This window comes from Aotus nancymaae, unplaced genomic scaffold, assembly GCF_030222135.1.
Source record: "Aotus nancymaae isolate 86718 unplaced genomic scaffold, 86718_ANA_hifiasm-v0.15.2.pri h1tg000002l, whole genome shotgun sequence".
NCBI classification, from domain to species: Eukaryota; Metazoa; Chordata; class Mammalia; order Primates; family Aotidae; genus Aotus; species Aotus nancymaae.
In genome coordinates this window covers 38,204,620-38,219,353 of record NW_026988413.1, presented here as the reverse complement: position 1 = coordinate 38,219,353, position 14,734 = coordinate 38,204,620, and positions in this window count along the sequence as shown.

Here is a 14,734-nt window from a genome sequence, read left to right as displayed (position 1 = left end):
TGGGCTCCTTATGAGAATCTAATGCTTGATGATCTCAGATGGAACAGTTTCATCCTGAAACACCCCTGTCCCCCGACTTGTGTGGAAAAATTGTCTTCCACAAAGTCGGTTCCTGGTACCAAAAAGGTTGGGGATCACTAATCTGAAAAACAGTTATCTAAAAGGTAAGAAAATGCTTGGAACAGATTTTCTATTGAGGACCTCAGAGAAAGCCTACCCCACTGGCACCTCAGTAAACTTGCAGCCAACAGATCCATGAGAAAATTAGTTTTTGTTTAAGCCACCCCATTTGTGGTGTTTTGTTATGGCAGCCCTAGCAAATGAATAGACCAATTATAAATTAAAACCATTTTTACTAACTTGCTAGTGGCTTTTTAAAATATCATATTTGTGATAGCAGGAAGAAAAGAAGTGCCAGAGAAAGGGAGTACATGAAATAAAAGTGGTGTCTGCTGACAGAGTTGGCTTGAGAGCAAGCTTGTCCTCAAGTGTGTTACATTCTTGGGATGACATTGGTTGGTGTCTAAGGTTTTGATTTTATACTTATATTTTATGAATTACATTTCTATGCATGCTGGCATTCACACTTAATTCCTCTTTATGGATAGATACCCACAATCAATGGCAAGTTATGGAAAGAAGAAAAATGTTAAGTAGACACCTTATTCTTGGTACTACATGTGACTAAAGGAAGGTAAGAAGATTGCTAACTGGATGAGTGGTTTTTTTGTTGCTTTTTATTTGTTTAGGAAAGGAAATAACTTTAAGTAACATTTAGTTTTAAAATAGAAATTTTGTATTATTTTGAAATGTCGAATATTGTTAAGAGCTATTCTTAAGAATATTTGTGATTAAAATATTCTGATACTGTGTTGGCAGAAAATGTAAAGATGTAATGTAAAAATATGCTTAATGATTAAGATCTTTTCTTATCCATAGTCTCATGTCTAGCTATAAAACACAAAATTTTTACACATATATAGATATTTTAATAGATAAAAAACTATCATAAAAATTTAATTTTATTGTAAAAATATTTTAAATAAGCACTGTTGATAATAGTTTATATAAAATTTAAAAGAAAGTAACAATATTTGTAAAGAATTGAATTTACCATGCATCAACTAAAATAAAATTTTGGTGTTCATTTTCAAGAGTATATTCAGTTTTTTAGGTCTGTAAAACATAGCTTTTATTGACAAATAAAAATACTGTTTATTTTTATAAAAATAAGTTTATACTGACTTGTTTTGTTGGATGAAAGAGAAAAACTTTTAGAACTCCCCTCTGTATTCACTAGCAACCACACTCCTGCACTACAGTTCACCCGCAGTGTAAAAATGGAAGAAAATAAAAAGAACATAGAAGGAGTGTTGAGGCAACAGGAGATTATATACATTCACAATTGTTCAAGATCTCTCAATCCCCTGTCCCTGCAAATCTATAGTGATAATGCTTACAACAATGTTTTGTCCTATCAATTCCAGGTGAATAAACTTAAGGGAGAATTTCTCTGAATTACTCTTTTTTTTTTTTTTTTTTTTGAGACAGATTCTCACTCTGTCACCCAAGCCAGAGTGCAGTGGCACAATCTCAGCTCACTGCAATCTCAGCCTCCTGGGTTCAAGCAATTCTCCTGCCTCAGCCTCCTGAGTAGTTGGAATTACAGGCGTCCACCACCATGCCTGGCTAATTTTTGTATTTTTAGTAGAGATGGGGTTTTGTCTTGTTGGCCAGGCTGATCTCAAACTCCTAACCTCCGGTGATCCACCAGCCTTGGCCTCCCAAAGTGCTGGGATTACAGGCATAAGCCACTGTGCCTAGTGCTCTGAATTACTCTTAATGTACACACTTATTTCCTCTTCTCCTGTACTTCTCTCTCTTTTAAATGTCTATGCAGCTCTAAGAAGTAAAGAATTTCTGTGATTAACACTTCATTTCTTAAGGGAACTAAAGCAATAGAAACTACAGAAAAATCATTGCTACCTTTTAACTGCCTCTTGAGGGTAGACATTTAAAACCACGCTCAATAATTTTATTTTGGCAATCTTTGTTTATAGTTCATAGTGAAATGTTAATTTTTATATGTTTTAAAGCATAGATTTATTGTGTCAAGAAAATTACCAAAAGATGCTGCAAAAATGGTAAACTTAAAAAGTTATGTTTCTGTCAAATTCAAAAGGGCAACTTAATCATTTAAAAAATGGCTATTAGATATAGAAATGCTAAATTATAATTGTGTTGTAGCTGAGGCATATAATTTAAGAAATACACATAGGAATGAAAATGTTTAGACATAAGCGAAGACATTATGAATATCATTTGTTTCCTAGATATGGAACCCATTTCTACAATTTCTTTGGCACTTTGTTGAATTAGAAAAATCTATTTTGAAAGAGCCATTAAGTGAATTGCTATAATATTTTTGCTGACTGCCCAGTTGAAGAAAGTTTTGTTAAATGGATGGAATTTTTTTTCACTTTAGAAGACATGAAGAAATTTTACAAGATAAACATCTATATTGTGAACCATCAGCTGAAAAGATATAATTGTGTTCAATATATAGGTAGAAAAAATTTTGTGTCAAAACATCGAATGGAATAATAATGAGTAAACTGTGTTAGGCATGTATTAAAACATTTAAATAAAATGAAAATACATTTCAGCTACAAAATGAAGGAAATATTATAAATAATCCTGTATAAATCAAAATTCTCTTTTATTTACAAGTATTTTCACTGGTAAAGCCTTTTTGATTTTTTAGAAATACTACAGTACTATAATATATATTCAGGAAACTCGTGGGTTTTTTTTTCTTTCTTTCTTTTTTTTTTTTTTGAGACGGTGTCTCGCTCTGTTGCCTAGGTTGGAGGGCAGTGGCACATCTTGGCTCACTGCAACCTCCACCTCCTGGGTTCAAGTGATTCTCGTGCCTCAGCCTCCCCAGCAGCTGGGATTACAGGCATCCACCACCACACCCAGCTAATTTTTGTATTTTTAGTAGAGATGGGGTTTCACCACGTTGTCCAGGCTGGTCTCGAACTCCTGTCCTCGGATGATCCACCTGCCTCAGCCTCCCAAAGTGCTGGGATTACAGGCATGAGCCACCGACTGAGTCCAGCCAAAATTTGGATATTATAGAAAAGAAAAAAAGAAAATGCATTGCCCGAAGTCTCATTACCCAAGTAAAACATTTGTTAAATTTTTGGCATGTTTTGTAGTATTTTAAAATTTCCTTAGTTTTTTTTCCTCAAAGAGAATTTACAATTGTACATTTTTCTTCTTAAAAATACAATACATCTTTCACAGTTTTCACTGTGCTCTTTGCTATAGCTTAAACACATCAAGTGTAGTCTGGCTTCAGAACAGTTCCCTATAAGACCCTTTTTTGTTTAGCTATTGCCTAGGACAACTCCTCATGGGACCTCAGTAGCTGCTCTGTCATTCTGTCACTTACAATGCACCACTATGTACTCCTCTTGTGTTTTGGAATTAAATCTCCATGAGGGCTTGAAATTTTTGTTCCCTATTACTTGTAAAATGCCTGGTGTATAGTAGATACTCAATTTGCTGAATAATAAGTGATACTTGTCAGGCACTGTTCCAATAACTTTACATATCTTAACCTCATGACCTTTGCACAGTCTTGATAAGGTAGGAATCATTTATGTCCTCATTTTAAGATCAGAACATTGAGTTGCTACATGGTTCAATGACTTGCTTGAGGTTGCTGAGCTAGAACACTGGGAGCTGGTGTATAAACCCATGCTCTCTGGATTTGAACCCAGCCAGTTGCATTCCAGAATTTGTACCATGAGCCAATATGTCATGCCATTTCTCTCATGAATGAATGTATATCATCCTTGTAAGCTCTACCTTTTTTTTTTATTTGGGGGGACAAAGTCTCACTCTGTCACCCAGGCTGGAGTTCAGTGCCACAATTTCAGTTCACTGCAACCCCCACCTCCCGGGTTCAAGCAATTCTCAAGACTGAACTTCCCGAGTAGCTAGGATTACAGGCGCCTGCCACCATGCCTGGCTAATTTTTGTGTTTTCAGTAGAGACAGGGTTTCATCATATTCGCTAGGCTGGTCTCAAACTCCTGACCTCAGTTGATCCACCCACCTTAGCCTCCCAAAGTGTTGGGATTACAGGCGTGAGCCATCGCGCCTGGCCAGCTCTACTTTCAATGGCTCAGAAGGAAGATTTTCTTTCAATTTAAAACTTATAAACCACTCTTTTATTTAAGCATGTTTGTTTCACTTATTTCTAGTGCTAGATGATATTGAAGAGCTAAAAGGGAGGAAAAAACCCAGACAATTCTTGACTTCAAGTCAACAAATATTTAATTTCTGCTATTATCTAAATAAGCGAATCTTAACTGGGAGCAATTTTGTCTCCCAGGGGATATTTGGGAATGTCTGCAGAGATTTATGGCTGTCAAGACTGAGACTCGATACTGCTAAATATCCTGTCATACATGGGACAGTCCCCACTACAAGTAATTGGCCTCAAATGTCAACAGTTTCAAGGCTGAGAACTCTGTTCTAGATGCTATATTATATGCTGGGGACCAAAGATGAAAAAGATATTTTTATATTCTCTGCCTTAATTGAGCTCACAAATGTTTAGTTTCCCTATTCCCAGTTTTCTTAGTATGTAAGTAAGTGAGAGAACTCTCATTTTGCCATTAGCAGAAAAGGAGGGAGTGATAAACTACCTAGAGTTAGGGAGGGTCAGGGGTGATTTCAGATAAAAAGGAACTTTTTGGCTGGGCTCGTAGAATAAGTAGGGTTTCTCTAGATCTCCCATTGAAAACTTAACCATAATAAAAAATTTATAATAGAGGCTAAAGCAAAACACCCAAGAATCAGAGGAGAGAGGAAATCATCACAAGGTTAAGTTATTAGTGGGGTAGATGAGATTTTAACCAGGTCCTGAAGGGCAGGTGGAATTTTGACACAGTACCTCTAATAAGAAATTAGGCTGGGCACCTTGACTCACACCTGTAATCCCAACACTTTGGGAGGCTGAGCTGGGAGGATCACTGGAGCCCAGGAGTTTGAGACCAGCTAAGGCAGCATAATGACATCCCATCTCTACAAAAAAATTAAAAATTAGCCAAGCACATGCTGGTAGTCTCAGCTACTCAGGAGACTCCTGCTGAGGTGGAAGGATTGCTGGAGCCCAGGAGGTCGAGGCTTCAGTGAGCTGTGATTTTGCCACTGTATTCTAGCCTCACCTTGTCACAAAAAGAAAAAAATAAATTAGGTGGGATGAAGAACTTTGTGTATTTTATAACTGAATTTGTGTTGACTACTCATTGTGGAAAATGTGTACTCTAAAATGATACGCTGTAGTGCAGATGTGTTGCACAGATATTTGATCTGATTTTGCCAGCTCTGCTTCTCCATTACTGTTACATCTCTAGGAACATTTTTGTGAATTCTATCAAGTATTTCAATTCTTAGAATACTGTCAAGTTGTGAATTACTTTTTAGTGTGCAAGTTTACTTTTCCTTTAAGAAGTTTAACAACAGAAAACAACTATTTAATACATACCAAACTTTAGGTAAACATGTAAATTTCCTTTAAGCAACCATATAAGTAGAGTACTTTCCTCACTCATGTGGACAGCTGGGAGGAATACATTTCTTCATGAATGATCTCTTCCCCTAACCAACTTAGAGTTATGGCATAAAGTTATGCAAATTTAGAGCACCCTTGTGGAGAGAATGATGCTGGCTAAACCATGTGCTTCGACACAAGTTTGTGTCAAAGAAAGGGCACATTTTTCTAATTTTCAAAGGTAAGTGGAAGTGACAGGTTGCCTTTTTTTTTTCCTATCAGAAGCCCATCACTTTCTTGCACTCTTGCCATCCTCCTCCCCAAGGAGAGCATGTTTAGATAGCAGCTACTTCTCCAACATTGGTCTCCAAATGAGACACACACGAGGCATATCTGAATTAAGCCTAGCTGATAAGAGGAGCCCTGCCAGGCTCAGCAGAGCCACAGCCAATACTCAAAATTAAGAAATAAATGTTTGGAGTCTAAACCACTGAGACTGTGAGATGGTTTATTGTCCCCAGCAAAAAGATGGCTAATAATGGAAATCATGGGGTCAGCTTGTCAGCTCAACTGTGTGCATCTTGCTTGCGACATGCTTACCCCGTGTTCATTCTCTAGAAATCAAGCCTCTCCCTACAAAAGATTATTTTACCAGCTGCAAGGAAAATCATTTCATGTGTTACATAGATGATGATGCTTTTATTCCACAGTCTTTACTGAGATGTAATAAATTATACATTTACATAATCACTTTTTTGCTTTAAAAGAAATACCTGATATTTCTTTCCTAAGGAGTTGTATTAGTTTGTTATTGTTGCTGTAACAAACTACCACATATGCGGTGAAACAACACAAATTGATTATCTTACAGTTTTGGAGATCAGAAGTAAAAAGTGGATCTTGGAGCTAATAAGATGTTGGCAGGATGTGTTTCTTTCTGGAGGTTCTCGGGGAGAATCTATTTCCTTGCCATTTCTAGCATCTAGATGCTGCCCACGATCCTTGGCTCCTGACCCACAGCAATTGCATCACTCTGACCTCTGCTTCTGTCCTCAAATCTCCTCTGACTTCCCTGCCTCCTATTTTCCCTTATAAAGATGCTGTGGTTACATTCAGTCCACTTGGATAATCTATGATAGCCTCCTCCGTCTAAAAACTCTTAATCTAATCATATCTTTACATCTTTTTTGCCTTCTAAAATAACATATTCCCAGGTCCTGGGCATTAGGATGTGGATATCTTTGGCAGACCATTATTCTGCCAACCACAGGTGGAGTGGAGTGGATTGAAGATTACTCTCTGATTTTATTTTAAATTTTGAAACAATCTCAAATTTAGAGAAAAATTGTCTTCTCAATACAAATTTTTTTCTGAGCCATTTGTGCAAGTGAGTAACTGATCTTATGTTGTATCACCCCTAAGACTTTTGTGTGTATTTTCCACAAACAAGAACATTCTTCTGCATAATCACAATATAACCATCTAAATTGGGGAATGATTAATATTGATATAATACTAACATATACTTCTCAGATTTCATTCACATTTTTCCAAACGATCCAGTAATGTTCTTTATAACAAAAGAATCAAATCAAATATTGCCTCTGTCATGTGTATTTATTCTCCTTCACTTTCCAATAAATCTTTGGTTTTTCATTTTTATGACCTTGACACTTTAGGAATTATAAGCCAGTTGTTTGAATGTTCTGATTTTGAGTTTGATAATTCTTTGATTGAATCCATGTTATGTGTGTTTGGTAAAATTATCCCAGAAGTGTTGTTGCATCCTCTTTTGTGCCTTATCATTTCAATTTGCAGTTTACTTTGATCACTGGATTAAGGTGGTATTGTCAGCCAGGCTTCTGCAACATAAAGTTGGTCTTTTTTCTATTTGTAATAATATGTATCTTGTGGAGAGCTACTTTGAAACAATGTAAAGATCCTGTTCCTCAGTTACATTTTCCATTTGTTTATGTGAACCTGAATTCATAGTTTCCTATTTCAATGGATTGTGTAACTTAATTTATTTGATGTTCACATTTTCCCAGAGTTGCATGTCTAATATTTTTTTGGTGAAAGACTGGACATTCTAAATAATATATTTAGCAACTCTGTCTTCTGTTTTATATTTCTGAGGATTTTTTTTCTGTTTTGGAGCTTGATTGAAATTAAACTCTAAAATTTGTTTCTCCTCCAATGTGGAGATAGATGCTGATGTCTCTACTGGGTTATTTTATTTTTATCATTAATTATTATTTTTGTCTGAATCTTTTTTTTTTCTGCGTCTAAAAAACATAGTGAAGAGTTTATTATTTGGTCAGAAGTTAGATTCAGATGCTTGAAGCTTGTAAGTGTGGGCTGAGGACTACATTTGAGGTTGCAGCCAGTTCTCAAGTCTCCTTCGACTTTAACTTACTGGGTTCTTTCTGGTCTCCCATTCACTTTAGTATTCAGCTAGGCTTGCACAGAGAGCTTAAATCAGTCCTTTTTCGGTGCTCTTATTTTCAGAATCTCTGTTAAATTTCTACTTGATTCACTTCTACTCTTGAACCAGACCTTAGTCTAGAACTGCAGCCTTAGGCTAGCAAAGCTTCAGGATTTCCATATCTGTTCTGACTGCAGCTCTCAGACTGCAAGGCTCTGTATTTTTACCCTACTTACTCTTCAAATCAAGTTGGCTATGTTTGACAGCAAAGCAACTCATGTTCATTGTCAGTTCCAAACCAGTAAAGCTAATTTTCATTTTTTAAACCATATATTAAAATGGCATGCATAGAGCTGTGAGAAATAAGGTGGTGAACACTCTCACATTCCTTTCACCCCTCTTCTCATTTCATGATTTTGTTTCTTGTATTATTTCATTAGCATTTAATTAATTATTATTATTTAGATGAAGTCTCACCCTGTTCTGGACTGAAGTGCAGTGGTGCAATCTCAGCTCATTGCAACCTCCACCTCCCGGGTTCAAGTGATTCTGCTTCAGCCTCCCAAGGCTCATTGCAACCTCCGCCTCCCGGGTTCAAGTGATTCTGCTTCAGCCTCCCGAGTAGCTGAGATTTCAGGCACCTGCCACCATGCCTGGCTAATTTTTGTATTTTTAGTAGAGATGGGGTTTCACCATGTTGGCATCGAACTCCTGACCTCAAGTGATCTGCCCGCCTCGGCCTTCCAAAGTGCTGGGATGACAGGCGCAGGCCACTGTGCCCAGCGCTTTTTTTTTTTTTTAACTTTTAAGTTCAAGTGCACATGTGCAGGATGTGCAGGTTTGTTACATAGGTAAACATGTGTCATGGGGATTTCTTGTGCAGGTGATTTCATCACCCAGGTGAATACTAGGCTTAGTATCCATTAGTTATTTTTCCTGATCCTCTCCCTCCCATCATCCACCCTCTGGTAGGCTCCAGTGTATGTTCCCCTCTACGTGTCCATGTGTTCTCATAATTTAGTTCCTGTTTATAAGTGAGGGCATGCAGTATTTGGTTTTGTGTTCCTGCGTTAGTTTGCTAAGGATTGTGGCCTCCAGCTTCAGCCATGTCCCTGCAAAGGACATGATCTCATTCTTTTTAATGGCTCCATAGTATTCCATGGTGTATATGTACCACATTTTCTGTATCCAGTCTTTCATTGATGGGCATTTCGATTGATTCCATATCTTTGCTATTGTGAATAGCACTGTGGTGAACATATGCATGCATGTGTCTTTATAGCAGACTGATTTATATTCCTTTGGATATATACCCAGCAATGGGATTACAGGGTTGAATAGTATTTCTGTCTTTAGGTCTTTGAGGAATCACCACACTGTCTTCCACAATGGTTAAACTAATTTACACTCTTAATAACAGTGCAAAAGCATCCTTTTTCTCTACAACCTTGCCAGCATCTGTTATTTTTTGACTTTTTAATAATAATCATTCTGACTGGTGTGAGATGGTATCTCACTGTGGTTTTGATTGAGCTTTTTTCATGTGATTGTTTGCTGTATGTGTGTCTTCTTTTGAGAAGTATCTATTCATGTCCTTTGTCTACTTTTTAATGAGGTTGTTTGTTTTTCTCTTGTAAAATTGTTTAAATTCCTTATAAATGCTGGACATTAGACCTTTGTCAGATGCATGGTTTGCAAAAATTATTTTCTCCCATTCTATAAATTGTTTAGTCTGTGGATAGTTTGTTTTTTCTTTTTTCTTCTTCTTCTTCTTCTTCTTCTTTTTTTTTTTTTTTGCTGTGCAGAAGCTCTTTAGTTTAATTGGATCCCATTTGTCAGTTTTTGCTTTTGTTGCAATTACTTTTGGTATCTTTGTCATGAAGTTTTTGTCCATGCCTATGTCATAAATGGTATTGCTTAGGTTTTCTTCTAGAGTTTTTAAAGTTTGGGGTTTTACATTTAAGTCTTTAATCCATCTTGAGTTGATTTTTGTATAAAATGTAAAGTAGGGGTCCAGTTTCAGTTTTCTGTATATGGCTAGCCAGTTATCCTCGTGCCATTTATTAAATAGAAATCTTTTCCTCATTGCTTTTTGTCAGGTTTGTTGAAGATCAGATAGTTGTAGGTGTGTGGTATCATTTCTCTGTTATGTTCCATTGGTCACTGTGTCTGTTTTTGTACCAGTACCATGCTGTTTTGGTTATTGTAGCCCTGTAATATAGTTTAAAGTCAGGTAATGTGATACCTCCCATTCTTTTTACCTAGGATTGTCTTGGATAGTTGGGTTCTTTTTTGGTTCCATATGAATTTTAATATAGTTTTTTCCAAATCTGTGAAGAATGTCAGTGGTAGTTTAATGGTAATAGCATCAAATCTATAAATTGCTTTGGGCACTATGGCCATGTTCATGATATTGATTCTTCCTATCCAGAAGCATAGAATGTTTTTCCATTTGTTTGTGTCATCCCTGATTTCTTTGAGCAGTGGTTTGTTGTTCTCTTTGTAGAGGTCATTCACTTCCCTTGTTAGCTGTATTCCCAGGTATTTTATTATTTTGTGGGCAATTGTGAATGGGAGTTCATTCATGATTTGGCTCTCAGCTTGTGGGATTGTTTAAACTTTAGCCCATGCCAAGGTATTTTTAATGTGGACTTAAATAAAACATCAAAAAAGAGACTGTATTTTTCTTAAAATGCCTAAATTCTAAAATATTTTTGAGAAGAGACTTAGGGGCTCAAAAAATCTGGCTTAAATTTTACTCTCCCATCTCCACTTATGTGAAATATTTTAGAACATGGACATTTTACAGGATGAAAACAATGTTCACTCTAACTTGGTACCTTAATTAGCAACATTATAGGGCTATGCTGCTATAAAAATAAAGAGATTAAGTGGAAATCACTGGAGCCATATGATGATATATAAGATGCACGATAATCCCTTTTTGGAATGAGACTATGACCATTGCTAACAAAAAGCAGCTGTTGGTTCTATTCATTTGAAAGTCACATATGGATCATTTATTGTGGCAGACAGTATGTGGGAGCAGTGGACATAGAGGTCAGAGGACCTCTTATATACTGAGTCAAATATTTTCCCCATGTTAGTGTATATAATCAGTAAATACATAAACTCTTGCTGAAAAACATGCCTAAGAAGCTAGTAACACTGTTTGCCTCAGAACTCACTATATTTTCAAGGATGATAACTTTTAACATTTTGATACAACATTTCAAAAATAATTCTAAGGACATTTTTGTAAAAGAATCCCTTTTTGTAGAGATGAGCTTTTTTGTATTGGATAATTCAAGACTACTGTAAATCAGCAACTGTACTATTAAAAGTATATTATTGTTATTGGACCTGGTCATTCCACATCTTGGAATATATTCTAAGAAAATGACTAGAAAATAAGGCAAATATTTATATACACTGATGTACATCACAGATTTATTTAAATATTAGCAAAAGTTTAAAAGCCATTTGTGTTCAATCACAGTGGATGCCTTGGACTTCTAGAGTGAGATGATCTTCTCCTAATGCTAAATATAAAAAATAAGTTTCTTGCACTCCTGCTTGATGGCCAGCATCCTGTTGTGATGATTCTGCTGATTCATTGCTGTTCTTTGCTGCATTTATTTTGACATTTTCTTTTGAAGCATTAGAAAATATAAACAAAGGAATATAAAATAAAATGCATCCCCAATCCTTTAACATAAATGTAACTCTATAAATACATTATAAATAATCCATATAACAATATATAATCACATATCTATTTATATAGTATATGTCTATATATTGTATATATAGTGTGTGTACATATAGCATGTTTGTATAAATATATATATATGTTTGTGTGTTTAATAATGGGGTCATATTTGTTTTTGAACCTATTTTTTCACTTAGCAGTTTGTTACAAACAGATTTCCAAGTAATGAAACATTCTTTTACAACAAAATTATAATTCTTATATAATATTTAATGGTATGAATGGATATGCCACTATTTAGTTTTAATAATCTTCTGTGGCAAACATTTACGTTATTTTCAAATTTTCACTATTATAAATAACATTTTGCTAAGCTTTTATATACACACAACTTTGTATACTTATCCAATTATTTTCAGAGGGTATAATTCTAGAAATGCTTTCTCTGGATAAATGATGAATGTTTTAAAGCCTTTGATACATGCTCCCAAATCACCTCAGAAAACTTGGGATCAATTTATTATATACTTTCTAAGAGAATACATTTACTTACCCATCACCCTTGCCTGTGCCTCTTTTCTCATCCGGCAGCACTGGGTATTAGCAATCTCCAAAATCTACCAGTTGGTTACTGGTGGTGGGGGAACATCTTCATATTTATTAACCATTTGATTTCCTTTTGGGAGACTAATATAAAATGCCTGGCCTATCCTTTGCCTGTTTCCTGTTTTTTTTTCTTAATGACCTTCATTAATACTTAAAATATGGAGACTACAAATATGCATTCATATGCATTTATTGCATATGACATAGTATGTAGTTGATTTAACTTTGGTTTAACAGATTTTTTCAGTGATTTCTTACAGCAATCAACTCCACCCCCAATAATATATTTATCCTTTACTTAATTACTACAGATTTGAATAGGTTCTCTTCACATGACCATTAATATTTCTCTTCTAGACATAGTTATTATTTATAAGTGATTTCAGTCTTACAATCTAGACTGTTTTACTCAGAGTTGCTTAAGACACATTTTTGTCTTATTTACACCTATTTCAATGAAAAATAATTGTGCACCTCTTATTTAAGCCCTACAGTTAAGAAAGATTTCCTTTCTATAAACTTTCATTTCTTTCTTTCTTTCTTTTTTTTTTTTTTTGAGACGGAGTTTCGCTCTTGTTACCCAGGCTGGAGTGCAATGGCGCGATCTCGGCTCACCGCAACCTCCGCCTCCTGGATTCAGGCAATTTTCCTGCCTCAGCCTCCTGAGTAGCTGGGATTACAGGCACGTGCCACCATGCCCAGCTAATTTTTTGTATTTTTAGTGGAGACGGGGTTTCACCATGTTGACCGGGATGGTCTCGATCTATTGACCTCATGATCCACCCGCCTCGGCCTCCCAAAGTGCTGGGATTACAGGCGTGAGTAGTTAAATTTTTTTTCTCTTCAGTAGAGCTCTGTTTTCGTTTAGGTGAAATTGACTGGTAGTGGCTTACAATTAATATGTTTATCCTACAAATATCTTTAGTAACTAATATAAATTAGTTATTTCAGAGGGCTTTAAAGAATGATATTCCATAGTGTTTAAGATAAAGTTTTGTAGACAGATATCATGTATTCAAATATAGCTACATTTAGGTGTATATCTACTTTGTCTTTGCAGATTCCATGACAGAGTCTATGGTTGTAACATTGTTTCTAACAAGGCTGGTAGAAAGAAGTTAGTATAGAATCTCTGGTTAACTTTTGCTCTCTTCCTATAGAAAGGCATAAAAATAGCTGAAAAATATGTTTTAGAGTGTGAATAGTGATGGTGGGGATAGAGGACTATGGAAGAGAGAAAAATGAGAAGACATTTTGTTTCAAAAAGGTGCCAGTGATTATGGTGTGACAAATTTTCCCTGTCCTGCTACCCTGCCCACGGATTTTGAGAATCATTAACTCAGAGGTTACTTGAGAAAAGGAGCATTCTATTATTTAATTTACACACAGAGAAAGAGGGCAAAGGAAAAAAGAAAAATAAAAACAGATTCTTATAGAAGTAAAAAGTATATTACTCTATTCTTGTATAAAATTCTTACTTTGATATTGGGCTGGAAAGATTAAGTAATCGTGTGACTTTTTGAGTATTTCTTAGGCTAAAATATACCTAATTTTTACTTTAGTATCTTTATGGATGTTTCTAATGTCAGGATTATTGAAACCCACACATAATTACAAAGTTTTATTTTAAATGATATTCTTCACAGCCATCCTTTATATTCATTTCCTATAGTTTCTGAAAAATATTCAATTTAATTGATTGAAGGTTTATATTTTTCACCTATTCACACATGATCAAAAACTAGGCAAATGTAGGTTGCAGCATATGACAACTGATGACCCAGACTTGAAAATTCGAGTTTTTGTCTACATATAAGTCTAACCATAGTAGACTGAAGTATGTTTCAGAAATACCTTGCCACCTCCTTGATGTGAAGCTTGGTATGATCACTTGCTCTGATCAGGATTTTGGAGTGTAGATGACACAGAGCAGAGCTTCAGTCAACCTGCAGTGGACATCTAGCATGGGCATAAATAAATCTTTGTTGTCGTAAGTCACTGAAGTTTATTTAGCCGTATCAAAATACAGTCTATCTTGACTTACACACTATTTTGAGCTATGTGTGTGTAATAGCAAAATTATGTATCAGAAGAATAAATGTCCTTGTTCTTCCTTAATTTTAGAGGTAGATATAGTCAGTGAGAAAATAAAGCTTAATACCACCAAAGGAAATCAGTTTATATCATTTTGAAGCAGGTTGTTTGACATTTAAAGAAATATCTTAAAAAATAGGCAGGAATTACAATGATTCTTTATGTTCTCACACAGAGTGGCTAATTAGAAATATTAAAAATAATGACGTATTTTCTTTAGAGAAGTAAAACAAATTCATCACCTTTGTGAATATCATATTTATGTACATTTTCTGTGGTAAATATTTTACTTCCAATGTATTTGTGTATCAGAAATTACAGGAAGATCA